The sequence below is a fragment of the Fundulus heteroclitus genome, chromosome 23 (assembly GCF_011125445.2).
Source record: "Fundulus heteroclitus isolate FHET01 chromosome 23, MU-UCD_Fhet_4.1, whole genome shotgun sequence".
Classification (NCBI taxonomy): Eukaryota; Metazoa; Chordata; class Actinopteri; order Cyprinodontiformes; family Fundulidae; genus Fundulus; species Fundulus heteroclitus.
In genome coordinates, this window is record NC_046383.1 from 34,017,134 (window position 1) to 34,043,920 (window position 26,787).

Here is a 26,787-nt window from a genome sequence, read left to right on the forward strand (position 1 = left end):
AACTATTTTTTTAAATTATTTGTTCTGTATTCGCTCAGGTTATTGTTGTCAGATAATTGTTTTTTTATATGAACTGACATTTAAGCAAAAACAGAAGAAATCTGTCGAAGACCATACAATGAAGCAGTGTAGAGTTTCCACTTTAAGCAAAGGACAGATATTAATCTTTAGTACTTTGCTACTAGATAATTGGATTACATTTATTTGGTTGGATACCATAGATTACACAGTATATTCATGGACAAAACTGTATTGTATCATCAACAATAGCTGAAAACTTGGCACACAGTCAGTGATCAGCTGTCTGGTCCTTTGTGGATCTTTAAAGATCGGAGTTTCAGATACTGTTGATCAACTGTTAGTTGTTAGGCCTGGAATCTTTGTCCTTCAATAGTTCACTTTCCTCAGTTTTAAATCTTACTCTGCGAAACAAGAGAAAAAATAGGTAAAACTTTGGAAAGATTCAAAACCTATTGATCAAGACCAGTTTAAAAGATCTCTTCAGACTTTGAAAGTTCCTAAACAAAAAAAGCCTGACTCCTGGGAAGCAAAACATTAAGAAATGCAGGGTATTATAAAATGGTTGCACAGCGTACAATGAAAAGTGTACTGAGTAATCGTGTTTAAAAGAAGCAGCATGGTTTGCTAAACTATCCTCCTGCCATAAGTTTAACACTATCCTTCCATCACTGAAATGATTTTGCCCGACAACGTAGAATCAGCAGATAAACGTGTTGAATCAGTTCCGCAGGACGCTGATCTTTGCCATATTACGGCTGCTGTTTTAGCAGACTGGGGCTGCGCTGTTGCTGCTGTGTACACTACTGCTCTATTTGATCAGAATCCATAGGGATTGCTCTGTCAGACCACGTTAAGTCAACGAAGAAGAGGCTACACACACTAGTAGATGTGCTGAGAGGGAATAGGCTGCTCACAGAGATGAACAGGAGGAGCCGGACAAGGCCTGTGGAGCTTGGGGGATACGATTGGAGTATAAAACTGCCCTGCTTTTCTATATGCTTCATTTTGTTTCACTTTCAAATGTAGGATGCAGAGTTTATATTCAACGGAACTGAGACATTTGACAGCAATGCAGAGTTTCAGTATAGAGGAAAGGGGACTGTAGGAATGCAGAGTGACTCAGACAGAAAATGATGCTGCCAGGATGGAAAAGAAGAAGAGGAGGGAGGGTGAAAAAAAACAAAGAAATGTGAGCAGAGACCCAAGTCTGTAAAATGACGTTACTTGGCTAAAGAAAGCTTGTGTCTGATTTATATCCTCATCACACAATTGCATATCTTACCTTGCATGTCAGTAGCATTTAAATAAAGATGACTATATAAATGACTAAGGCTGTTCAAGTGATTGTGTTGACTTTTTGCATATTTTTTTTTTTACACTTTGACACAATAAAATAAATTAACAACAATTAATTTGAAAAGTCACCCCTTTGCCTTGCCGTACACTTCCGTTTTGTCAGTCAAGCTAGGGATAGAAAACAAGACTGATTAGTTTGTCATGCAGGTAAATGATAAAGTCCAGAATAGAGGAGACGTACGGAAACAAAAAAGCAACGAAGCGAAGCCTGTTAGAAAACACGCCATTCAGCTGTCGCGCTATTGTGTGATCATCACTTTATTAACTGGTGTCTATGCTCCTTCGCATTAACTAAGTAAGCTTACTGAGCGCCACTATGCAGAAGCTGCCCATCCAGGCTGTCGCACAAGAACGGAAGAAACATTACAGAAGCTGCCAGAGTCCTTCTATATGAACATCTGCCTTACTCTTCTCTATACACAGTTTACAGTGAGCAATCACTGTAATCGGGTGACAGTGGATGATGCTGTTTTAACCAAATGTCGAAAAACTGTTGGTTTTGTCAAACACAGCCCATCTACTGCCATTTTTGTTGAACTGAGGACTTAATTGATTTAAATTATTTTTATTATAAGCTGACTTGAAATGTGATTAATCTCAATTAATTATTTAACAGATTAGTTTGTTAATTTTTATTAATCGATCAACAGCACTATAAACATTAATCTTTCTTGGTGTTTGATACTGTAGCATACCTAATATAATCTTCCACAGACAGGTATGGATTATTTGAACCTGTCCAAAATTCCTTGTCATGATTGTCATACCTTTGAGACACCATTCACTGGCCATTTGCGTGGCTGTTTCTAAAGCAGCACAAGTGCTAATGAGATGTTGCAGCGGTGACCTGAATGTGTCAAGTAATCATGAGTGGCCCCAACTGATCAAATACTCATACAGCATTGAACTTTCATTCCTAGAGGTTCAATGGATACCTGAATGTAAAAAGAAACAAACAAAATAAATAAAAAAAACATTTAGTCCTTATAGATGTCAGGATTTGTCCTGATGAACCCGAACACACACACACACAGAGCTTAGTTCTGAGTGTTTGTTTGAAGGAAGGATGGGTTGTGGAGGGAGGAGAACCAGAATCTATACCAGAATGGAGCAGGTGGAAAGTGAATGCAGGAGCCATACGACTGGAGGTGCTGAAGGACTGGAGAAAGCTGGAGAGCTGCAGCGCCAAGAATCAGCAGCTCAGCAGAGAGAGTTCTTGGACACAGGGGCTGTGGTAATCCAGCAGCATGGCAGAGAGAAAGTTCTTGAGACAAGGGGGCTGCAGAAGATTCAGCAGGGCAGTATAGAGCTTACTTGGAGCACTGGAACGCTGGAGTAACAGGGGAAACCGGCAGCACAGTTGAGAGATCACTTGGAGGTGCAGACAGGCGCGGGAAGCTCTGGTGACCAGACGGGAAAATCTCTGGTTGCCATACTAAGGAGAATTGATGCTCAGCCAGATGTGGGAGAATCTCTGACTGAGGGCATTGGAAATGGACCGGTGGTGAGGAGCTGACTGGAGAGAGTTTATATAGGGAGGCTTGCAGGTGGAATGAGTCCAGGGGTATGTTCTTCGTACGTTGCTTAAAACATCCGAGATCAAATGACACATCCAAGATAATTTCATCCGGCTAATCATGATCCGGCTAATTGGGTTCTTCGAACACACCTGTTGTTTATGATTAGTATGGCTTGATTGAGTTATCTGAGACAACTGCGCGTTCATGCGTTTGTTTAAAAGGGGAAATGTATCGATAGTAGAAACAATGATCAGCAGCGCTGCTATTGGCTGTTCAGCATGGCCAAAGAACGCCCACAGTTTTTCTCCCAAGCAGAACAAGAGCTTGGAAGGTTATGCCGAATTTGAGTCATTAATTAAAACACCTAAAAATCAGTTAAAGCCAGGAGAGAGGGCTGGCAGAAAGTAGCAGACAAATTAATGCGTAAATGCTGTCCATGGTAGATGTTTCTATCACTTTCTACAGTATGAATTTTTGCATTTTAATAATCTCATATTGACTTTGTTCTTTTATATCAGAGCCTCCACGGGACACACTAGAACATGGGGACAAGTAAAAGTGAAATACAAGAATATTCTACAAAATGGTAGCCTTTAATTATTATACTTTATTTTAAAAATGCACTTGTTATGTCAAGAGATCCAAATTCCAGTGTCATTCTTTAGACACGGGAAGTAAAGGACACGTGCAAACTGGGAATTTTAACAAAAAAAATCTTTATCCATAATAAATGAAAATTTTCATTTTCCAATCATCCACAGTTTACACGGTAAAACTGTATTGCTCCGTGTCTAGATAATCCATACATAGTTTTCTTTCTAATACAATATACGGCTCAACAGGAAGCAAGCCTTTCAAAGTAAAACTAAACTTCACAATAAAATGGCCAGAACAAATCTTCTTACGGAATAGGATAAAAATAAAAAGCCAATCATCATACAAATAACTTAAATATTTTAGATTTATGGCTCCAACACCACTTTTTCCTCTTTAAAAGCCACTGTTAAATGATGTGTTTGTCTGTTTATAACAGCCACCAAGAAAATCTCTCTATAATTACACTGTCGCGCTGCGCTAAAGGATCCTGTCTATTGCGCAATACGTGATTAATTCGAAAAACTCTGCAAATTATTCTTGCACCTTCCGCAACAGGTTGTAGTCGTAAAAATGGACATGGCTACGGCAGACTACCCTATCTCCTCCGCTAATACAGCCGTGATCTAATCTTGTTTACATGAAATAAGCCTGCTCTCGAGCAGGCTTAAGCTGGCGCACATGTTGCTATGACAACAAGTGCAGGATGTCTTTCGAAGAACCAAACGATCCAAGATCATGCCAAATCGTCAACAATGAAATCCATCTAACTGAGTTAGCGACGTACGAAGAACGGACCCCAGGATGATTGAAGGCTGAACAGGTGTGGATGATTAGTGGAGTGGAGACAGAGCTTGGTGGAAGATGGAAGGTGCTGAAAAGGTTCAGGGTGCAGCAGGCAGAATTGCACCCAGACAATAGATTGTTGCAGGGAATTCACTTCCAGCTCCAAACAGCAAAGGTGGAAAATGTATACCACCAATACCTTTTTATGCATATTCATCACACACCAAGGATCTTGTTGGAAGTACTCTGCCACATCTCCTGGTAGGACTCATGCCCAGCTATGCCTATTCTAGCTAATGTGCACATTAAACACCTACATTTACATCGATTTAGACTGTTTAAATTTAACAATCTCCACTTAATTTTGAATCTATTTCTAAGATCTTTCTTTTGATATTGATAAAACTGAATATAAAAGTTTTTACATTTTTGTAATATATCCTTCACTGAATACACCCAGAACTTCACGAGAGCTATTTATTATTCTAAAATTCTAAAAGTTGCCCATTAGACCACTTCAGCACACCATTTATTATGTAGTGCCACTGTATCAGCAAACATGCACACCACTGACAGTAAAAGTCACAGTTCCAAACATATGGTCAGTTTGTTTGACTGTAAAAGAAAATATTGGTCAATTTCTCCCTATCCACAATAAACCACAATTCACACCATAATTCTTTTTCTTTCTATAAAAATAAGTCATATCGTAATCATCTGTCTCCATATTGTTGGCCAATTTGTGAAAGGTCACACTGAGCTATTATGGGCCCACATAGCCAGGATCATGTGTAAGCTTGAATCGGTGGTCTGTGATTGTTCTGTGTGACAGGCTCAGATGCTGCTGATTCAGCTCTTTCCCAGCCAAAGATGAGCCACCACAAATACCAGTGTCAGAAGTTTTCTGGGGAAAGTGTGCAGGATGATTGCTGCCACTGCTTCCACTACCCTGTCTTCTCTCTCATGCCCCTCACACTCTTTTCAGTAATTTGCTTTTCATTTATTGATGAACCAGTACTTTAGTCAGATCTGTCTGAATAGATTCTGTGGCTGCATCAAGTAGTCTGGCATCATGCAGTGTGATAAAGGTTGTGTTTGATTTCTTTTTTTATTTCTTTTATGTCTGTCCGGTACAGTTTTGAGGCAGAGGTTGCATATCCCGTCTTGGCACAACACTGTAAATGTTGACTCTTTCAGTCCAGTGCATATGCACTGTGTAAAATGTGACTTATTTAAAAGAGACAGCACATTGTGAATGTGCTATATACTTAACCAACTGAGAAGGATTTCTGACAGTAGTACGTAGACAGGTTGAATGCACAATGTTGTTTTTTTATAAACAGGTTTGCATCAAAAAGGGCCCCACAAATTTCTTCAGACACACATCAAACCATTGTCAGAAACTTCAAAATGTGTAGCGAGGTAGATAACAGTGTAACAGGAGCTTTGACATCATTATTTATCTTGATTTTGTACGTGGATTATTATGAAATAATCAATTAGGTTACAGTAATTTATCCTGAGCAAACTGTACTAAAGTTTGTGGCTACCCATGTACCGTTTTCAACATTTGATGGAAACATCTCATGTAAAAACTGACTAAGAAAACTATCAACAGAATAAAGCAAATGATTAAGTTTCACCTGTATACCAACTTCTAGATTCCTGTCACTATTTGGTCTTTCCAAAACTTGATGTAAAATTAATATGACACCTTTCACCCATTACAACTAATGCAAAGCAAGCAATTGACATCAGGGAAGCACTGAGAGACACTGACAAGGGCCAGATTGTGATGCGCATCTTCACAGCTGCCCATCAGTCTTAACAGAATCTCATAAGCCGCTAAGGACTATTGCTTCTCAGGAAGGGTTGCTGGTGCAATCGACCAATTTCTTGGAAAAATTAAATGAATAAAAGTTTGAAAACATCTCTTGGGTGGGTTGGCCTTCCCTCTCTACAAGGAGGCAGTGTCATTGGTACACTTTTATTTACAAGGCCCTTCTTGGATTACACCCCTCTAACATTTGTACCTTGCTTACACAGAAAAGTAAGTATGCCATGAGAGACTAGAAGACTAGACGTTGACTGAGTTTTTATCCTTAAATGCTTTTAAGTTGAAAATGAAAGAATTTGAGACAGCCTCAATTATCTGTAATTGTTTTACTTGATATGTTTTTTTTTTATGTACCTGTCATTTAATGTAATGTATCTCTGTTCCGTATGTAACTTTGCTGCCTCTTGGCCAGGACTCCCTTGAAAAAGAGTTTTTTAATCTCAATGGGATTTTTTCCTGGTTAAATAAAGGTTAAGTAAAAATATATATATATATTGTTGTGTCTGTGTGTTATACGTAATCTGTGTGAATTCTGAGCTACCAAAGTGTCATTATAGTAACACCTAATGACAATACAGATTCTTGATCCAATGTGATGCTTCTAATCTATTCTTATTAGATCTCACAAAATCTGGCCAAAACATGGAAAAGTGGCAGCAGAGTCATTTATGGCCAACAGTCATTTATGCATACCAGTTATTCTTGTGTGATCCATTGTAGTTAAAAGACCTTATGTAGCCCATGCTGCTGTATGAGTAACTTTCCTTTCATCATTAAAACCTGATAGTATTTGCATCCGGGTGTATATAGAGGGCAACCCCATACAGCCAGTATGTGCTGCAGAATAATAGCATCATAAAGCTTTGACCTGAACGTGAGAAAAAAACGTCGTCAGAGCATTCTGTTGACATGTAATCATCAGGAAATGATTGTTGTAAGAACTAATCTATTAATAATAAAACAGCTTTAACATGTCTGAAAATGTTTACCTCTAATATTTTTGTCTGCATTTTTCTCATCGGATGGCCATTGCCCTTTTAAGTGTGTATGTGTGTGTGGCCTCTATTGACTCCAAATTAGCTTAGTTGCGACGTGTTCCTTACAGGCACAGGACTGGCCAGGACACATCAACACTAATGTGTGTTTCTAAATGATTGGGGCTGAATTCCCCTTGGATGCCCCGCCACTGAACTCCCGCTAACGGCACGCACACAATCCCACGAACACAGACAGCAGACAGTAAATAAATAGTGCGAAATACAGCTGCAAACGTGGGTGGGTAGTGTTACCCAGCTGCGCTGTTTAACACCAACAGATCACTTTTAAATGTAGAAAGATGCCAAATAATGTACTCAAATCATTAATCATAGAATTTTTAAAGACACACACATTTCATCATAGCCTAACTAATTAGCAATGCCCAGAGTGGTAAGACAAGGGGAATTATGTAATGTGTATAAAGGGAATCATGGACCTAGCAGAAATGTTCCATATTTTGTTGGCTGATGTTTCTCATTTAATAGGATTTAAACCTTCTTTCCATTTGTTCTGATTTTCAATATTTTATTATACCTAAATGTTTCAGATCATCAAACAAATGTTAATATCACACAAAGATGATCTGAGTAAATAAAAAACACAGTTTTCTAATTATGATTGCACTCAGTGGTGGAAAAAAAAGCTGTCTAAACCAACCTGACCCTGCCCTGCTTTGTTAAATCATGCAATAATTGTGATTAACCACATTTTCTGAAAAGTTGAGTTCAGTATCATGGGCCATGCCAGGGGTAATTACTGACAGACATAAGAAATCAGATCACTACAATAGGACCTGTGCCTTACTTTGTTTTTTTTATCATTTATCATTTTGGTCAGAGAGAATCGAATTTTCTATGTACTTGTACGCACTGCATATTGACAATAAAGCTGACTTTGACTTGACTCTGACAACATGAAGCAGGCTTAAATATCTCAAAAACAAATTGTCATGCCCAGATGTAAAGCAACTTCAAAAACAGATTGGACAAGAAAAGCAATTGCATTGACGTCTATCAGCGTGGAGAGGTTTAAAAGGTTTTGGGACTTCACGCCCCACAGTGAGAGCTGCTATCATCAAATTGATAAAACAGTGGTGAATCTCCCAAGAGTGGCTGGCCTATCAAAAATACTCCTTACTTATACCATTAAGGATCAACTGATTGCAGCTGGAATCAGATTCAACTGTGCCTTTATGACTATAATTACATGATAATAGCTGAACCACTTGTGTCAAGGTAAAAATACAGTCAAAAAATGGTGGTTTGTTAAAAGTAAACTTTTCAAGCTAATGAAGAGCTTTTCTAAAAGAATAAACACATGCATCTGATCACTTTGTAAAATCTTGATACAATGTGGACAAATAGCTCAAGATGTAAAACTGGCAGCGGGAAGCCTGGAATCAGAAGTTGTGTTTAGACAGTGGGATTTACTGCAAAATGCAATACTTTCAAGTTTTTTTCCCCCAAAACAAGCAGGAAAATTGCTGCAATGTGAAATCCAGTTGGTTTTAAATGCAAATAGTCTTTATTGTCTAGCCATCATTCAAAGTGGCCAAACCATGTGTAACAGGTCTGTGAGAGCAGATGCTGTGATGTGCAGGACATTTAGCTTTCTTTTTCATGATGCTGGGGGAAAAAACTGTAAAGGATATCCCCCCCCCCCCCCCCCCCCCCCTACAGCCTCCTACATATTCACTCAAAACCAAAGTTGGTAGAAAGTCTAAAACCAAAGCCAATCTAATTTATTAAACACTTGTTGGGAAAAAAAACTTGTGGAGTTAACCATAACAAAATGATAGACCACACACAAACACTGCCGCTTGAGGTCATCCTGGTGCTTACACCATCATTCATCCAAATAATCCTACATCAAGCCCTCATGTCAGCTGGCTTGCACTATACTGACTATAAGCAAGACTCTGAATCACTGAATCCCTATGAGCTGCGGGGCTCAAATCTAAGCAATGGCTGACATCCGCAAGGATAAGAACTGACCCAGAGGCAAGGTAAGAGCTCAATAACAAAGTGGGTTACAAGAAGTAGAAGCAGTAGAGGGATTGATGCAGCTAGTTCAAGCAGAACGCCATACTAGATGCATTTTGCTGGTAGCTATGTACAGAAGTGGATCTCTCTCTCTTAAAGCTGGAAGACAACGTCTTCCATTGTCTGTTATGTTTCTTTACCTTCTCTTTATTCATTTAAACACCACACTGATGCTAAAAACAGTAGTAACAGTGCCCACGCCACAGCGTGTGGCTGTCAGCAGAGTTGGGTAGTTCCCCAACACTAAACGTAAAAATTGTAACTGATTACGATTATAGGTTTCATTGTAGAAATGTAACAGTGCTGTATCCATTACACTTACTTTAACAGCAGTAAGTACGGTAATGTATTTGTTTCGTTTTTTTAGATGCTGCAGCATTTTCTTTAGCTCAAACTTAATTTGCATTTTTGATTGTAATAAACTTCACTGGTTTACTGAATTAACTTACTTGGTTTATTGCTACTAGCACGTACTCCAGGTGCGGCTGCCTTAGATGAATGCACTTTTAGTTTAGAGATTACAGTCAGGCAGTGTTGTAGACAGCTCAGGGGTCTAATCAGGTACCGACACAGTGTACCGTAATGCTCCGAATAGCCATTGAGCAGAGCGGCTTTGTTGCTAACCAAAGTTGTGCTTACACATTTTAACAGATTTTTGAGCACATTGTACCACATAAAATTGGTCACTAAGCACAACGGTAATCATATATAAAGTGCACTGGACTATAGGGCACACTATCAAATATTGTGGAAAATTTAAAGATTTTAAGTACGCCTTTTAGTCCGTAAAATACAGTAGGTCAACATTCAGTTAGTTGAATAAATTGCAAACGTTGCCTTTTGTGTTGCAGATGTTTTGACAAAAATTGTGTAGCTTTGAACTGTCATTAAAGTTTTTTTGTTTTGTTTTTTTTTTTTTCGTTTTGAGACCTTATCATCTACAATGTAACCAAAAATTAATCACACAAAAAGACAACTTTGGGTATTAAAAATAGTCAGTTGGGATGGTAATGCTGTCATTTATTGTTTGTAGTTGTATCGAAATGTAGGCATAACAGGAGCAAAGAGGGGAAGAGAAGAGATTTTAAAGAAAAAACATTCTTTATTTTAAGGAAATAAGAATTTACAATGAATTCTAGCATTATTTTTCTTTAATTTTTAAGGGCAGCAATGTTTTTTGTTACATGGTCTGAGGTAATGTTGCATTTATTTATTTTGTATCTTATTATTGTCTGTTGTTCTTGGTGTACTGTGTTGTGTTGTTTGTTTTTCCAATGTATTGAGGGTGACTCTGCCTCCCTAAAGACTGGAGACTAGAAAATGCATATTTATCTTGTGTTCATTAATATGCATTTTCTCTTTGTAAATAAATAAATACATATCCAAACTGACACGAGTGTAATGGACAGATTCAGCATTGGACAATTTTGATGACCACCAGATTTAGAAGTGCATCAATTGACACTAATCATCAAACCCATGCATATAAAGGTCCCACAAAGACTAATTTAAATACAGAAAGCTCCATCTTAAAACGTACAGATGAAAATCAAATTATAAAATGACCTATGGTAGGATAATTCCTCTTTTGAGGTACCCTGGGTCACACACTTGTGGTAAAGTCAATTTAGGTATAAATTAAAAGTGACCCTGAATGGCCTTGCTATTTCTAGACAGTCTCATTAAAGTCTGCTTTCTCCTTTTGTATGAGGCATATGCAGTCATACTGCAGGTTGAATTATTTTTTGCTTTTCTTGCTATAATGCCATTGTGGCAGTTTCTTTCCTATGACAAAAATACAGGTCTTTGATCTTTTTAGCATGCATGACATCAAATTACCCTGGAGTTTCAAAGAAATGTGAAGATCTCTACATTGTATGACATCACTTTGATCAAAATTGCTCTTTGAAACTTTGCAATACACAAGTCATAATAACATCACACATCCGATGTTGCATACAACTAATCATATAGCACAAACACAACCTAAGAGCTCCTGAGAATCCTGTTTTTCTGCTCTAAAGAAGTATCTTCTATTATTTAACTCTTAGCCTTGGCAAAATAGTTAAGTCCTTATGGATATTTTTGTAGTTTCTGCAGGATAAATTATTTTCACATGACTTTGAACACAAAACTACTGTATGGTTGGCGTACCTTGTGTAGTTCTTTTCAGCCTGAATTGTTAACCTGGCTTTTTCTTTTGTGTTTTAAACTGGACACTTTATTCTTATCCATGTGACTCATTTTGAGAAGCTACAAATAAGCAAAGAGAGGAAAAAGGTGTACTCTTCCTAAGCATGACAAAAGAAAACAGAAAAGCACTGGTTTGCAAAAGGGCTGAAGATGTGCCTGACGAAAGATTCAAAATTACACATCATCTCACTTTTTTAGATCTGCCTCCTTTGTCTACATTAATATACATGGCTCTTTGTGATTAGGGTCACAGCTTTCTAACTTAATGTATCTGATACCCTTGCACACATAGCGTTACCACACCAATTTACGAAATTTGGTTTTCCACTCTTGGAAAACCTAAGAGTAATTTATTTGGTCAGGTGGGTTAATACATCTTCTACCGACATAACTTCACCGCACAAATGTCATTGAGCTTAGAAAACAGTAACAAACTTAACATTATCTTGCAAAGGTGGACATGATTAAAATCCTAATATGGTGGATATTATGTCACATACGGCCCCAATCTGAATAGCTGACAGCCTTTCTCACAGGGTTTCTTCACTTTTTTAAAAAAATAGTTTGGGAATATGGCATCTTTTTACAGTAAGACTGTTACTGACAGCTGAAACCAGAAGACAGTAAGTACTATGGATGGCAAAACCGATAACTTCACAGAATCTCACTTAGTAGTAAAAACTGGAACCTAATCTCATGCTACACTAAGTAAACCCTCTATGTCCGATGATGAAGATTCTATAAAAAATGCCCTCAGAATAAGACAGATCTCAGACACTGTGTCTCAGGTAAAGCTATACTCACTATAAGGAAGAGACCATACCACCATGGTACTACACTTGATACAGCACTCGACTGGTTTAAATCCTACTTAAAGGACAAGGACTTTTTTGTCAGTAAGTAACTTTACATGTGAGATGACAAAAATCATCTGTGGGTTTTCCAAAGGTTCAATCTTGGGTCCCAATCCTATTCAATATCTACATGCTCCCTCAAGCTCAGATCATAAAAAACTATTACGTCAGTTACCATAACTATGCAGACGACACACAGCTCTACATCACCATGTCACCAGGTGACTATGAAGCCATTCAAGTGCTGAGTAAATGCTTGGACGAAATCAGTACATGGATATGCCAAAATTTTCTTTAGCTGAATAAAAACAAAACTGAACTAATCATTTTTGGACTAATAGAGGAGCGATCAAGAGTTGGCAAACACTAACAACCACTGATCAGGCCCGAAATCTGGATGTAGTGATGGACTTAGACCTGAACCTGTAAATGCATCTAAAGACAATTACTAAGTAGGCCTTCTATCCGCTGAAGAACATTTCCAGGATTAAATTAATATTGTCTCTGTAGGATCTCAAAAAACTAATCCATGTGTTTATTTTTAGTCAAATCGTTATTTCAATGGTGTTTTCACAGGTCTGCAAATAAAGTCAATCAGACAGTTGCAGCTGATCCAGAACGCTGCCGCCTGCGTCCTCACTAAGACTAAGAAAGTAGAGCACATAACCCCAGTTCTAAAGTCCTTACACTGGCTCCCTGTATCTCAGAGAATAGACTTTAAAATAACTCTGTTAGTCTATAAATCCCTGAATGGCTTAGAACCTAAATACATTACATAAATGTTATTTCTGTAATGTGTAATCCGTTTATCAACCCTCCAGAGTACTCACGTTTTCTGGTTGAAGTCTACTCTGCATACCCAGAACCTGAACTAGATGGGAAGTAGCATTTAGGTCTTATGCTCCACTTATCTGGAACAAACTTCCAGAAGACTGTAAAAGTGTTATGGGATCTCTCAGTTCCTTTAAATCATGACTAAAACCATTTTTGTTTAGAGTTGCCTTTAAATGTTAATGTTCAATTTAATCAGATGTAGTTCACTTAAATATTGTTAGATTAAGTTTGTAGTCAAACTTCTCTTGATTCTACTGCAATCTACTTTCCTTTGTATGTTTACTTTTCTTATCTTCATGTACAGCACTGTTTTTCCTGTTACTGAAATATGCTATAGAGATAAACTTGCCTTGCCTTACTGAAACACATACTGCATTTTTCCTGTAGCATGCTGTATATTTCCTAACCTTTAACCTAGTATATATTAGATTCTTTACCCGGTACATATCGGCTTTATATGAGTTCCCAGGAACACATCTTAAACATTAAATGTACATCATGTATCATTTACGTTACATCCAGCATTTAACCCCTAAGGATACTTGTGGTTCTGCAGTAGCAGGCATGTTGTCAGCTCTTGCTGGAAATTATATTTCCTACTGAACAACTGACACCTTAAAAAAATATGAATTCTCCTCTTTTGCTAAGGATATCCAGGAGTCATCTTGTCAGTGCATAACCTGTAGATGGTGATGTTTGGTGGCAGTTTGGATTACACTACATGTTTATTATCTCTAATCAGGACCCTGCTAATATATGTCCCGATAACTTTATAAGGCATCTTCAAATACTTGTGATCGCAAGCAGTGAATTACCCAATCACATGGCAATAACTCCAGGCATCTAGACATGGTAAAGACAAGTTGCTTAACTACAAAGTGAGCAACAGAATGGTGGAAAGGGGATATAAGCAGCATTGAATATGGCATGGTTGTTGGTGCCAGACAGGCTGATCTGAGTATTTCAGAGACTGCTGATCTGCTGAGATTTTCGAACACAGCCATCACTCTGGTTCACAGAGAATGGTTCAAAAAACAGAAGCAATGTCCAATGAATGGCAACTACAGTAGGATGATAAAAGGGTAACAGTTGCACAAATGACCAGTTGTTACAACCAAGGCATGTGGAATCACCATCTACGAATTCCCAACTTGTCCAACCTTGTAGCAGATGGGCTATGGCAGCAGAAATCCACAAAAAGTGCTACTCCTGTCAGCTAAGAACAGGAAACTGTGGCTATAATTCACACATGTTCACTAAAACTGGACAATTACAGATTAGAAAAACGACGCCTGGGCCAATGAATCTCAACTCCAGCCCCAACTTTCAGATGTTTGGTGTAAACAACATGAAAGCAGGGACCCACCCAGCCTTGGCTCAGCAGTTCAGGTTGAGGGTGGTGGTATAGTAGTGTGGGGGACATTTTCTTGGCCAACATCACATATTAATAAAACACCACAGTCTACCTGAGTATAATTGCTGGCTATGTCTATTCCATTGTGATTTTCTGATGGCTGCTTCCAGCAGGGAAATGTCACAAAGCTATAATCATCTCACAGGCATTTCTTGAATTGATAAAATAGTTTACTGGACTCCCATGGCACCCAACAGTCTAAAAGAGCACCTTTACCATGGGGTGGAATAGGAAATTCACAACATAGATGTGCAGCAGATAGTATTGAATAAAAATAGACCAAAACCTCTAGAACAATGTCTCTGACATCTTTTTGGATCAATGCATGAAGAACTAAGGAAGTCCTTAAAGCAACATCTCTCTACTATAGTGTGTCTGAGTCTTCATGTGGGTTCCTCACTATGTCAAGGGAACAAACACACTGACTACTTTTACTCATGATGATATTAAACGCTCAAGAGAGTGTAAATAGTTTAAGAATAAATTCTGCATTCAGTTTCCATTTGTGGTGTGTGAAGCTTAATTGGCACACTTGGGTTGGGCTTCTTAATGATTTTCGGTCATGTGTATTCAACATGTTATTGAAGTTCTAAGGGTTTAAACGCTTTCCCTAAAGGCAGTTTAAAACTTAAAAAGAATGAAGTGTAAATTAGGCTCATGTGTGGACTTAATATTGAGTCCCATTTGCATGAGGACATCATGTTCAATGTTAAAATGGCATCATTGTTCAGCGTGTATGGTTAGGGTGTCTTATTTTCTTATGTTATAGGACTTATTCGATCATGGCTCTATCTAGAAATGAAAGTTGTCAACTCTAGTTTCTAAACTCCTGGGATCCCCAGAGCAGTTTCAGCCTGAGGATTATTCATAATGAATGCCATCGCACCATTAAAACAGGGAAGACGTGCAACATTTTAGGGTCACGCGCTGCACTGATTAATAATTATTATAAGCGAAGGTGGCATGAAGGGAGATTGCAGACAGAGCAAAATTATTATTTAAATGAGACAAATCAGCAGCAAATCCTAATTTACTCAAAACAATATTTATCACTTCTTGTTCACTAACGAACAACTTGTTTCCGCATGTTTTGAGTCCACGTGCTGCTGAAGGTCCTGCAGAATGATGGGAAATGGTACAACACTGAGCCTGTGATAAAACTACTGTGTCCACCAGTTTGTTTTTAAGGTTTAAGCTAAGGCTCGCGGCTGGCAATTTGAATGAAGAGCCAGTGGTGGCAGTCAGTTAACTGAACACATTTGGTTTTATCATGTGTGGAGATTGTGGATGTGATGCTTCATGCAAGAGTAAGGGTGGTCAACCATCAGGAAGTAACACTGGTGAGCCGGCATGTCCCTGAGGAAAGGGTCACTTCACTGGCGGTTAGGTAACCACTTAGAATTAGGTTAGGTTGGGAATCATCTGAGATCTACAAGGATTTTCAGGAAACAGCTTGATGAGAGTAAAACCAAAAACAGATAACAAGGGTTAAAAGCAACAAAATTGTGAATGTGCAATGCGGCTTATTAGTCTTTTGAAGCATCTTTCCATGTCGACCGTCTGAGCTCGTGCTCTCCTGTCTTTTGACTCTGATCCCTGTCATCATTTTCACAGTTTATAGATATTCTCACACTAAATCCCCCTTGCCTTTTTAAAAACCTTTACTATCCTTCCTATCCTCCCATAATACTTCCTGTTTTTCTTTTTCTGTTTGCCTCTTTGGATTTTTCTTAAATCCAAACAAGTATTTTATGAACAATTATTTACATTCTTTGAGCTAAACATGGTAGATAGCGGCCTTGGAGAAAACTGCGGGGCTCTTTTTAGCTGTATTTCACTTGCTGCGCGGGAATTTAATATATCACATGAGCACCAAGGGACAAAATGAATTTGTTTTACCACAGAGCAATTACACTGCAATAAACAGCAGTAAGTCCCGCTACGCTCCTCCTCTCAACTTAATTCTCCTTTTTTTTTTCAGCTCTTCTCCCTTTTGTCTTCTTCCTTCTTCCTCCCAGCAGCGAATCCACTTTCCCTTTTGTTTCTTTTCTTTTCATTTATTCATTGTACTTTTGGATTTTATTTGCTGCATTATCTAAAGCACTTTCTGTAATTTGCACCACACTTTTTATTTGTTTTCATCCCCCTACTCTTACACAAGTTGTTTAAAAGCGTTTTGCATTTCCTACCATTTCTTGTCAAATAGTAATTTTTATCCATGTCTTTCTGCTGTTTTCAACAGAACAACCATCCCGCTGTTTCTCAGGGATGACTTTACTGCAGCCTGGGATTGGTCCTGCCCAAGCGCAGTGTTGGGCTCTGCAAGGCTATCTATCATGAAACCCCCTTGGGGTCCCGTCAACTATTTCCTAACAAAATAGCCGAGTTTGGTTTGGATTCGTCTACACCTTATACATGCCTCTGCCTCGCTGTTGTAGAAGTCCAAGGAGTGATTTCTCCTCCGGGCCGCTTGGGTTATTTCACTGTGGCTCTTTGTAAACTGTTAGCAAATGCCTGGAGTGTTTGATGCTTTTGTGTGATTCGGCTGATTCTGAGCACTCCTTTTGTGTGTTGGATTTTTGTAATTAGCCCCTGGGCACACATAGAGTGTCATGATGGTTGGAACTGTAGTTTTGTGTTGTTCTTTGCTTTGGTCTTTATACACTGCTCCCCTCCTCCCTGTGTGTTCTATCAGCCGTTTCTCCAATTTCCTTCGTTCAGCTTCAGTTGCATGTCTTCCCTCACAGCTGGACCCAGTTTCTTAGCCTTAGAGTTAATTGGCATGCCACTGCACATTCACGGCGTACATTTGAGCAACATTTTGTTCTGAGGCCCCGAGTAAAAACAGAAGATAAAAGAGAAACATTATAAATATATTTATTGTACATATAAGTATTCATAATTTGTCAGGAATTTGGTGGCATGTATGTACATACAGAAAAGTTAGGTGTAAGATAATATGAATGGTGCGCCTATTTGTAATCAACATCAATTTCTAATCAACCATCTGCTCATTGTTCTGTAATCAGCTCTCCAGCTTAAATATCTCTACATTAGTCTTCTTTTGGTCACGTCATCCTGTTCATCACACCGGCATGTTTTCTTTGTGGCCCTCTTGCGATGTATTATTTTGGATTGAGCTCTGGACTTCAGTTTTTATTAAGTAAAACTGTACATTGTTCTGTCAGCCTCTTCTCCACATTTGGTTCCTGTTCTACACCATTCTCTGACATCCAGTGGGTATAAGAATACCAATTTGTAACATAATTAAGACTTTTGACACAGTAATAAACAATTTCAAATGTTTTTCCACCTTGAATGTGACATATATTCACTGTGTTATATATTTTTCACCTGAAAAACAGGGGAGGGAGGGTATTTTATTAAAAGTATTCACTCAACTCTCCAAATAATTGAACTCGACTGTTTAAATCACTCAGAGGGCTATAGGGTGAATAGGTTCAAGAAGCTAGAGCTGCAGACTGCTTCTAGAAACATTTGGGAACAAATTGGTTAATCAGAGCATCTCAATGAATTCCAGTGTGGGTCAATGACCAGATGCCACCTGTGCAATATTTCAGACATGAAATTTCCTCTTTACGAAATATTTCACATTTAACTTTTATGGTGCTACGACAAAGGGTTGTGTCACAGAAAATGAAAGAACTGGGTCAGTGACTTCTCAGGTTTACAGGGGTCAAATTTCCACTTTGTAGACACAGACCTTCAAGCTTCATGCGGCCTCTGGATTAGCTCAGGAACAGCGTGCACGTGAGTGGGGTTTCTGAGCCTTTTCCTTCAACATCAGCATATGACCTCGTGAATGTGATGCTCTAAGAATGATTAAAAGTTCCATTAAAACACCCCTAAATTTTTTTGAAAGCCTTTCCTGAAGAATTGAGGATGTTAAAAACCTGCAAAGGGTGGGCCCCAAGTCCTACGGCCTAAGATTGGGATGTCACTCAAGTTCAAATATGTGTGAAGGCAGACGACCAAAAGCTTTTGCCAACATACAGTTTTATTCACTAAATCAAATTATTTTTAAAACAAATATGTGTGCTTAAGGAGAAGTATTTTAATATCTGAAAAAAAAGATTGTTATTTTCAAAAGTACTTTTTGACTAGAGTTGATGGAAAACGTTGAGAATAATGGCAAATTAACAGAGCACATATCCTAGACACACCATCATTTTGTGGGCAGGCATTCAGTCTGCAGAGTCTTTGAAGCTGATATGTTAAAGATGACAGGAGCTAAATACAAGGCAACCCTGAACAAAAACCCGGTACACCGGTCTACCAGATGGGACCGGCTCTTTTGTGTTTTCTAAAGCAGACAAAAGGACTGTGCCTTTCTTGTTGATACTGTTCAGTACATGTAGAGTCTCATTACATGACTTGAAAATAATTCCATATATCAACATTACTACCCCCTGTTACTGATGTTCCTTGTCGTGGCTGCATCCCCCGATATAAACCATCCACTCCGATCCCAGGCCTTGTTATAAATGGCTGCTGTTGGTCAGCGTGACATTCTGATGCCGGTTCATCCACCCAATGGTAAGATCTATACGCCACCATTTCTGTATCATAAACACACGCACACACAGCAGGAGCAGCACTCTCCTCTGTCTCCCTCTATTCTGACAACTGATGTTCACCTTGTCGCTAAACGGCTGAGATAATTAAACCCCGTGCTTCGCTCCCCTTTTGTTTATGAGTGTGTGCAAGTGTGTATGAACACTCTTCTGATGCATTGTAGCACCCCCATACACACAGAGGACCAGAAGACAAACGTCCACTCTGTCTCACTCCCTCCTCCTCAGCGCGATGCTAACACTATAAATCCTCACTCTCTGTCACCGATCACTGGCACACACACGCTCACAAAACCTCTCTTCCTCTGTGGATGCTCACACGGAGAGGAAGAAGAGAGAGAGCGGGGGACGGAGAGAGAGAGAGAGAGAGAGAGAAAGCACCTGCTGGTGCTGTAAAGCACTTGCACAAACGGCGTCTGTGTTCCGGAAGACTTGAACAAATGGGAAAATTATACAGTGAAGCCTAAACAGTTGCCTTTCAGCTGAAGGTGCATCACCCCGGCCATGCAGCTGAAGGGGCACGGGGTTTTTTTGCTGAAGTGTTCGGACACGGCATTCAGCAGAATTTCAGGTGAGGTTAATGAGCAGAAATAGATAAAAGTCGATAAAACTAACAAAGTTTAACATGGCAACAAAAGGATGTGGAACCGTTGGAAAGAAGTGCAAAAGTAATTCTGAAGAAACCGATTTAAGCAGAGAAAAAAAAAACTAAGAATGCAGCGCCTTGTAAAAATATTCACAACCATTTCACTGCTTCTACAAATAAAATACTTTGATGGGACTTTGTGATGAACCAGACAAAGTAAGTAATTGTGGACTGGAAGGACAATGATATGTGGTTCCAGTGATTCTTTTGCCAATAAAAATCCCCAGAATTTGGCATATATTTCTACCCGACCTCATTCACTATTACTGCTAAATAAATTTCAGTGGAATCCATTACCTTCCGAATTCACCTAATGAATGTGATGAACTTAACTGTGATGAACCTCAGTTCTAGCCGACTTCTCAGCACTCAAGGGTGGCATAAATTACACCCATAAACCTTGAGAGAAGTTAAATAATCACAAAGACAATTGAGAGGACCACAGGGGGATGCAAAGTGACCAAATACAATTGTCTCAATATCAGACAGGCATGCAAAGAAAACTGCAGCAAACAAAATAGGTTTATCCGCTACAGCCAAACAGGAAAACAGAAGGAGACAGAAAAGACACAAAGAGGCTATAGAAGAGATACAGAGAGACTACAGATGACTCAAAATGCAGTTTAGTTCTTCTCATGAGAGTGTGTGGGTGCCTCACTTCTCTGTCTGAAACACGGGGGAACCTTTTTCATGTCTGTACTCAGGAGCCTCTTGTTTCATAATAACTTCTATGATTAAAGGACAGAAAGGCAGAAGGGAAGCGCAAATCCAAACTGATCGAACCGTACAATCACTCCGCATGTCCTGCATCTCTTCAGGTGGAACTTTAAGCCACAATGCCAGGCTTCTTCTCTCGTCCCGTCTCCCCTTTTCCTACCCTGAGGCAAGTGTGTTTTCACATATGATGTCTGGCTTTTAGCACACTCATGTTTTCTCCTGCATGCACACAGCCCGATGAATAAATAAGGGGAAGCCCAATGGCCGTGCTCTGAATTACAAAAAAGTATTCAACTTTGTTTTCCACAGCTTTAAAATGATCGTCTCACAAGATCGTGAAAACACAATTATTCACACACAATGATCATGGTTTTTTTTGTATTCTTCTTAGGATAATTGTATTGATTTCCATTGCTTTCATTAGTATATCTCAACCCTTGCTGTAAAGAAACTTTTCAGTGATTTGAGTCATTCTTTTTTTTTTTTTTTTTTGTATGTACACTGGGGATAAAAACAAAAGCTGGTAGATGAAGTTTAGATTTCCACTGCAGGATTTCACAAAATACAACGTTTTTTTTTAACCTTTTGGGTGAAGGACATCACTAAAGTATTTCTGATTCTGATTCTGACAAGAGGCTGCCATGTTGTATTGCCAAACATTAGAGCAGACGAGCAACTTCTGATGGACTCCTATGAAGGTTCTGAAGCATTTGAGTTTGCCCCAAGTGATGTTAGGGTTCAACCTTAAAGCGTCTGAGCCACACTTTGCTTTTGATGAGTCAGAAGCCATTATGGGGACTGCTGTAGTTGGTCAGGTGGAAGCCAACTGTGACTAAGCCAACGACGGTGTTCAGAACTTTAACTGTTGCAAATACATTTTTATTCCTGTTTTAATTTCTTCACCTGATTCATTTCAGTGAATGCCGTATGCTGTTTGCATGGGCAATGGGTGCAGTCTCTACTCACACTACTTCAGCATAAGTGGCAATGGTGTAGGCTGTTCTCCAGGTGCTTGTGTAGTGGGGCTTTTAGCTCTGTCTGCTTGTAGAAAAGTTGTTGGAACTTTAAAATAGTCTTGTGGGAACACATCAAGCACACATTATGGTCTTTATGGTCTATCTGAATTCCCAAGGTCTTCTCACATGTGGCTCAAACATGTTGGAGGAATTTGATTAAAATATGCAAATATATCAAGAATGATACACATCATGAAGTCAAAAGAACTTGAAATGCCTTACGCCTTTTCTGATGTTGAGAGCCATTGGAGCATTGAAGCCTATTCTTGGGAGAGCAGATTTTGTCTATATTACATGATGATAAAACCTCTTCCTTCAGCAGCCCTACCAGCAAACAAACATACCCACTCCCTCCACAAAGCCCATTATACAAAAAAGAGCTTTTTATTATGTAAGCTATCAGACATGTTACGAAGCAGAAAGAATGGTTATCTACATGATATTAATTTACTCTGTTATATATAAAATAATTCAAATGAGGTTTAAACAAATATTCTTCTGAACAGAAATGTTCGAATACAGCCGAGACTGTTATTTCATAAAAACATGAAATAACCCTTTAAGATAGCACCAAAACATGGGAATCGGATACTAACTTTAGCTTCATCAGCCACCCATGGTATACAGGAATATTAGCCTCCAGTGCTTACAATGGGTACACTGCAGGGGAGAATTGATGATCAAGTAATGGACATAAGTAAGAAATTAAAGGGTGTGCAACTGATGGATAACATTTTCTTTATCGCGCCCCCCGGGCCCTGCAGCTCTGGGCAGCAAGCTATCGCAAATATTGAAAACTGTAGCATAAAAACCTATGAACAAAATAAATTAATTAATTTAAAAATAAGAAAACTGACCGCAACATTACGTCCCGTGGGTGACAAACAGTTTGTAAAGAGACTTTGACTGATCTGACAGAAAAGTAGAGTTACAAGTACATGGCAACCATAAACTAAGTAAACACCCCAGCAGAGCACATAACCCCAAAATGTCCCCTGGTCAATGTGGGAATTTTAACAGAGAATGCAAGAAAAACAAGCAGGCGACCGCGCAAACGATGTCCCTCAATCCCAATATGCGCTCGGTGTCTTCTTGTTTGCCCCCCCATCCTCCCCCCGCCCCAACACCCCGCATCACATGCAAGCATCCAGTGGAGTGGACGTGTCCCCCAGATGGAGTGTAGGTCCCCCCTTCACATCTTACCTGACGCTTCGCTGGAACTAATCCTGAATCCAAGAGGAACAGATGACCCAGTGCTGATAGGAAAAATGTGTAGAAATAATCCCACCTCTGACTCTGTCCTCTGGTTTTAGTCGCAAAACATCATTGACTGATATTTTTTTAAAAGGTTCTCTCTTCCTCTGCTCCCTTTTTCCAAATGATGCGAGTTAGACTCAGTGACACGTTACCAGCCTCAGTGGCTGCAGACGGGATCAGATCATGGCTCTTCCTCCAAGATGCGGAGACGCTGAAGTCCGCTCCAGTTAACCGCAGTTACGCGCCCCCCTCCGCTCCGCTGCGCTCTCCTCCGTCTGTCCCGCTCCTCACTTCCAGGACGGAGGACGTGAGTCAGCGACCTTGTGCGCTCCCTCTGCGCTCCTCCTGTCCCTGTCCGGGATGTGGCGTGGAAGGAGTCGCTCTACTTTGCGCGACCAAAAATAACTTCCAATCTCCAGTCTGGAATCCCGGAAACCGTTTAAAGTGGGAAAATATTTCCAAGCAGAAGCCAGTGAATGGGGAAACTATCTTTTTATACTGTTTAATCTGCGGCGATCACCTGAAAAGTACGTCAAACACACCGTGTGTTTGAAGTTTGAGTCATTCTTTCTCAAACACCGAGACAGTTATCGGTTTGGGTCGGTCATTTCTCAGGTAATCAGTTCGGGTGCGCAGGTGGAGTTTGCTGCAAGCTGCTGCGCAGGTTTCGGCTGAAACCTTCCAAGTTCTCCTCCTGATAATTTCCGATATCCAAACAACCAATCAGATCATTCATACACAGTTCAGTCCAGCTGTAGAACGCTATCAATAACTTAGATGTCTTGAAAGTGAACTCTCCATCCTTTCTTGACTTCTCTGCTCCTCCAATACCTCCCTTGGGGGTCACCAAGGAGGGGACTCAGCCTCCCCCTGTTTTCCACCGAATGTTATCCCGTTTTGTCCACAAAATACCAAAGATTTCCAAAAAAAAAAAAAAAAACAAGTCCACCTGAAATAAATCTAGCTGCAATCCTCCTCGCAGAACGGGGAAGGAGATGCGCAAAGCGCGGAGCCGCTTCTTTTTGGCTTGTCCACACAGACCGATGGGAGGACAGGAGAAGGAGGGGAGAGGGAGAGAGAGATAGAATGAGTGCGTGTGTGTATGTGTGTGGGGGGGGGGGGGGGGTCCCTTCAAGCTGCAAAGTCAGAAATAAAAAAAGGACAAAAGTGTATTTTTTGGAAACAGAAGGAGAAATCGAATTCTTTCCAAACCTGCCTTCTTCAGCGGAAGATTGTATTAAAAGTGCTACCAGGGAGTCCGCAAGAGCAAAGACGGTGCATAAAACCGAAGGAAATAACCTTCCACGGCTCAGTGTGAGCCTGAGAGCAGATGTGGGTTAGTTCGCTTTGCCTCCCGGACAAGAACTGTTGCTGTAGCTGGGATCAGACAGAAACGGGGATGACTGGGTCAAGAACCTAGCAGCGTCCCTGCGCTGCTCTCAGCGCACACCACGCGGGAGCTGTTCCGTCAGCACCACCGCACACAACCTGGAACACTTTCTTTATTCAACTGCGTGAGTTTCCATCTGTCTGTCCAGGTTGTATTTCCTGACTTCATACACTTTAACTACGCTGTTTGTTTATTTTGTTTTGTCTGTTTGAAGACGGGAACATATGGAGGAAATCAGTTAGGACAGAGAGAGAATGTAGGAAAGAGGAGAGCGATAAGAAAAGCGGGGGAGATAACAGAGAGAGCACTGTGTGTGAAGGAGAGTCAGTAGCTGCCGCTTCTAGCGCTTTTAATGCTCTTTGTCGCCCCCTTTTGGTCATGCAATGAAATTGTCCAGAAGTTGAAAAGAAAGGCTGAAGTTGAAGTGCAAGTGATGTGAGCCATTAGAAATGTCTCATGATTGAAATATTGAAAACGCATTAATACCTGTAAATCTGTTGGCACAGTGAAAATAATGAACTACATAAATAATATTATAAATATACATAATTTAAATCCTCTTTTCATTTAGGATTTTTACATTTAGGATTTTTTTTATTTGGTATGTACGGCCCCAAAGTCTGGAGGAATAGTGGCGCTGCTTCCAAATGCTGACAAGCTTTATGGAGATGAGGATTACAGTTGGCTGCAGGACATGGCACCTGCCCACAAGGCGGAAGGGCCAAAACATTTTTTTTTTTTAATAGCTGTGTTGTTGTTGTGCTTGCTTGATTGGCCAGGCAACAAGCCTGAGCTGAACAACACAGAGAATCTATGGGCTATAATCCACAGAAAGATCAGAGACATCAGACTCAATGAAGGAGACAACCTAAAGGCCACTATTAAAGCAACCTGGGCTTTCTAAACATTTAAGCAGAATCACACGCTGATTGCTTCCATACCACGCTGCACTGATGCAGTAATTCCTTCGAAAGGAGCACCTTCCAACTATTGAGTATAGATACTTTTTAGTAGGGTTACTTTTTAAAAATAGATATCAATTGGACTTGTATGTAATAATTAAGTCACGAGAAAGCAAACTGTAGGCTTTTACTGACTGTAAGCCATAAAATGAACTGATATAAACAGCTGAACATTTCTGTGGATATTTATCAGATTTATAACTGGGAGTTATAAATTCATTGTATTTGAATTAAAAAGTTTGCATTAAATCAGAAGTAAATACTATGCCTTTGCAAGAAAATTATACTTATTGAACCTTTTTGCATGTGTCAGGCATACTCACCGTTTTGTTGGGATTTTGAGTGATAAGACCCCTACATCCATGTGTCCATAATTGCAATGAAGAAGCAAAATTATACAATTATTTCCCTTTTTTTACACATAACATTTGGACGAGGAGAGTACATTTGTATTTGTCCCCTTTTACTCTGATACCCCCTTATGAATTCCAGTAAAGCTATTGACTTTCTCTCCTTCCCTAGTAAATAAACAGAGCCCCAGCATGTGTTATTTCATCAAATCTAAATCTAGGTGTTCTGTAAACACCTCAGACATTTATCAGAGAACATCTCACAAAGTTCTCTCCAATCAATCTCCAATAAAATTGAATGGCAGCATTAACCAGGACAGCGTTATTCAGAGAAGTAGCCAAGAGGACCATGGTGGCTCTGGAGGACCCGCAGAGACTCGTAGGTGTTGTCTTGACAAAACAACCTGGCCATTCTGGAAAGAAGGCAGGAAGAAATATATTGAAAATCCCTTTAACATTTACCATAAACAGGTGAACTGGACAGAGCAAACATGTGGAATATGGTGATCTGGTCAGTTGAGACCAAAGTTCGACTTTTGTGCCAACATGGGTAGCGAGAGGCCAATAATGCACCCTGAACAGCCCAACCCATGTTGAAACATGTTACTGGCAGGCCCGGTCTGTCTGTCATTTAGTATGTGTGTGGCTCAGCCAAAACAAACTCCTCCTTGTTCTCTGATCTGAAATCGCTGTAAGGGTCTAAGAAATTTAGTTTGAGGGGGAACTCTCCCAGGGAACATGGTTAAAATAAGCAATGTGGATTCTTGGAATAAAACAGCGGTGCACATTGTTGGGATTCAGTCGTGACAGAACACTTGTCCTTAAATAAAATACCAACAATGCAGAGTTTGGCTCCTTAGCCCTGACAGGCTCTGCTCTTTTCCATTCCTAAATGTGAACAGATTTCATGCTGAGTGTTTGGGGAGTTAAAAGACATTTTCTCTCAGATAATTATGCCCTCTCACTGACCAATCAAGCCACTGCTGAGTGTCTCAAAAAAAGCCTAATCTTTATTTTTGTCAGAAACAGGCTTTTAACGCAGGACGCCAACCTGATATTAACCTGTAAGTGCTTTGTAGACAGTTGGTAATGGAATCCATCGCAGGGGATTTTGTTTTCGCTCTTTATATTGTCATTATTTGTTCTCTCATTATTTCTGATTTATTTCTGCTATTTTATCCCATTCCACTTTGAAAATCAGCAAGCCACAGCAGTGTGAGTTGGAACAGAAAGTTGCCTCCTAGATCACAGAGGAGGTTTTATAAACTTCTGTTGGCTAACAGGAGGAGGCAGAGTGTGGTTGATCCATTTGGGCTGTAGTTATTCTGGACTTGTGTTTTAGTTCTTCACACCGTAGGCAGTTTG

General features: G+C 39.7%; 1 protein-coding gene across 1 annotated transcript in view; it reads right to left on the reverse strand.

The window, feature by feature from the left end:
* The window catches only part of il1rapl2 (interleukin 1 receptor accessory protein-like 2), a 536,417-nt gene extending 512,634 nt beyond the window's left edge, over positions 1-23,783 (reverse strand). The window contains exon 1 of the mRNA XM_036127086.1: positions 22,667-23,783. The gene's annotated coding sequence lies outside the window, so the exon portion shown is untranslated. The remainder of the gene's footprint in view (positions 1-22,666) is intronic.
* Positions 23,784-26,787: the final 3,004 nt, after the last annotated feature.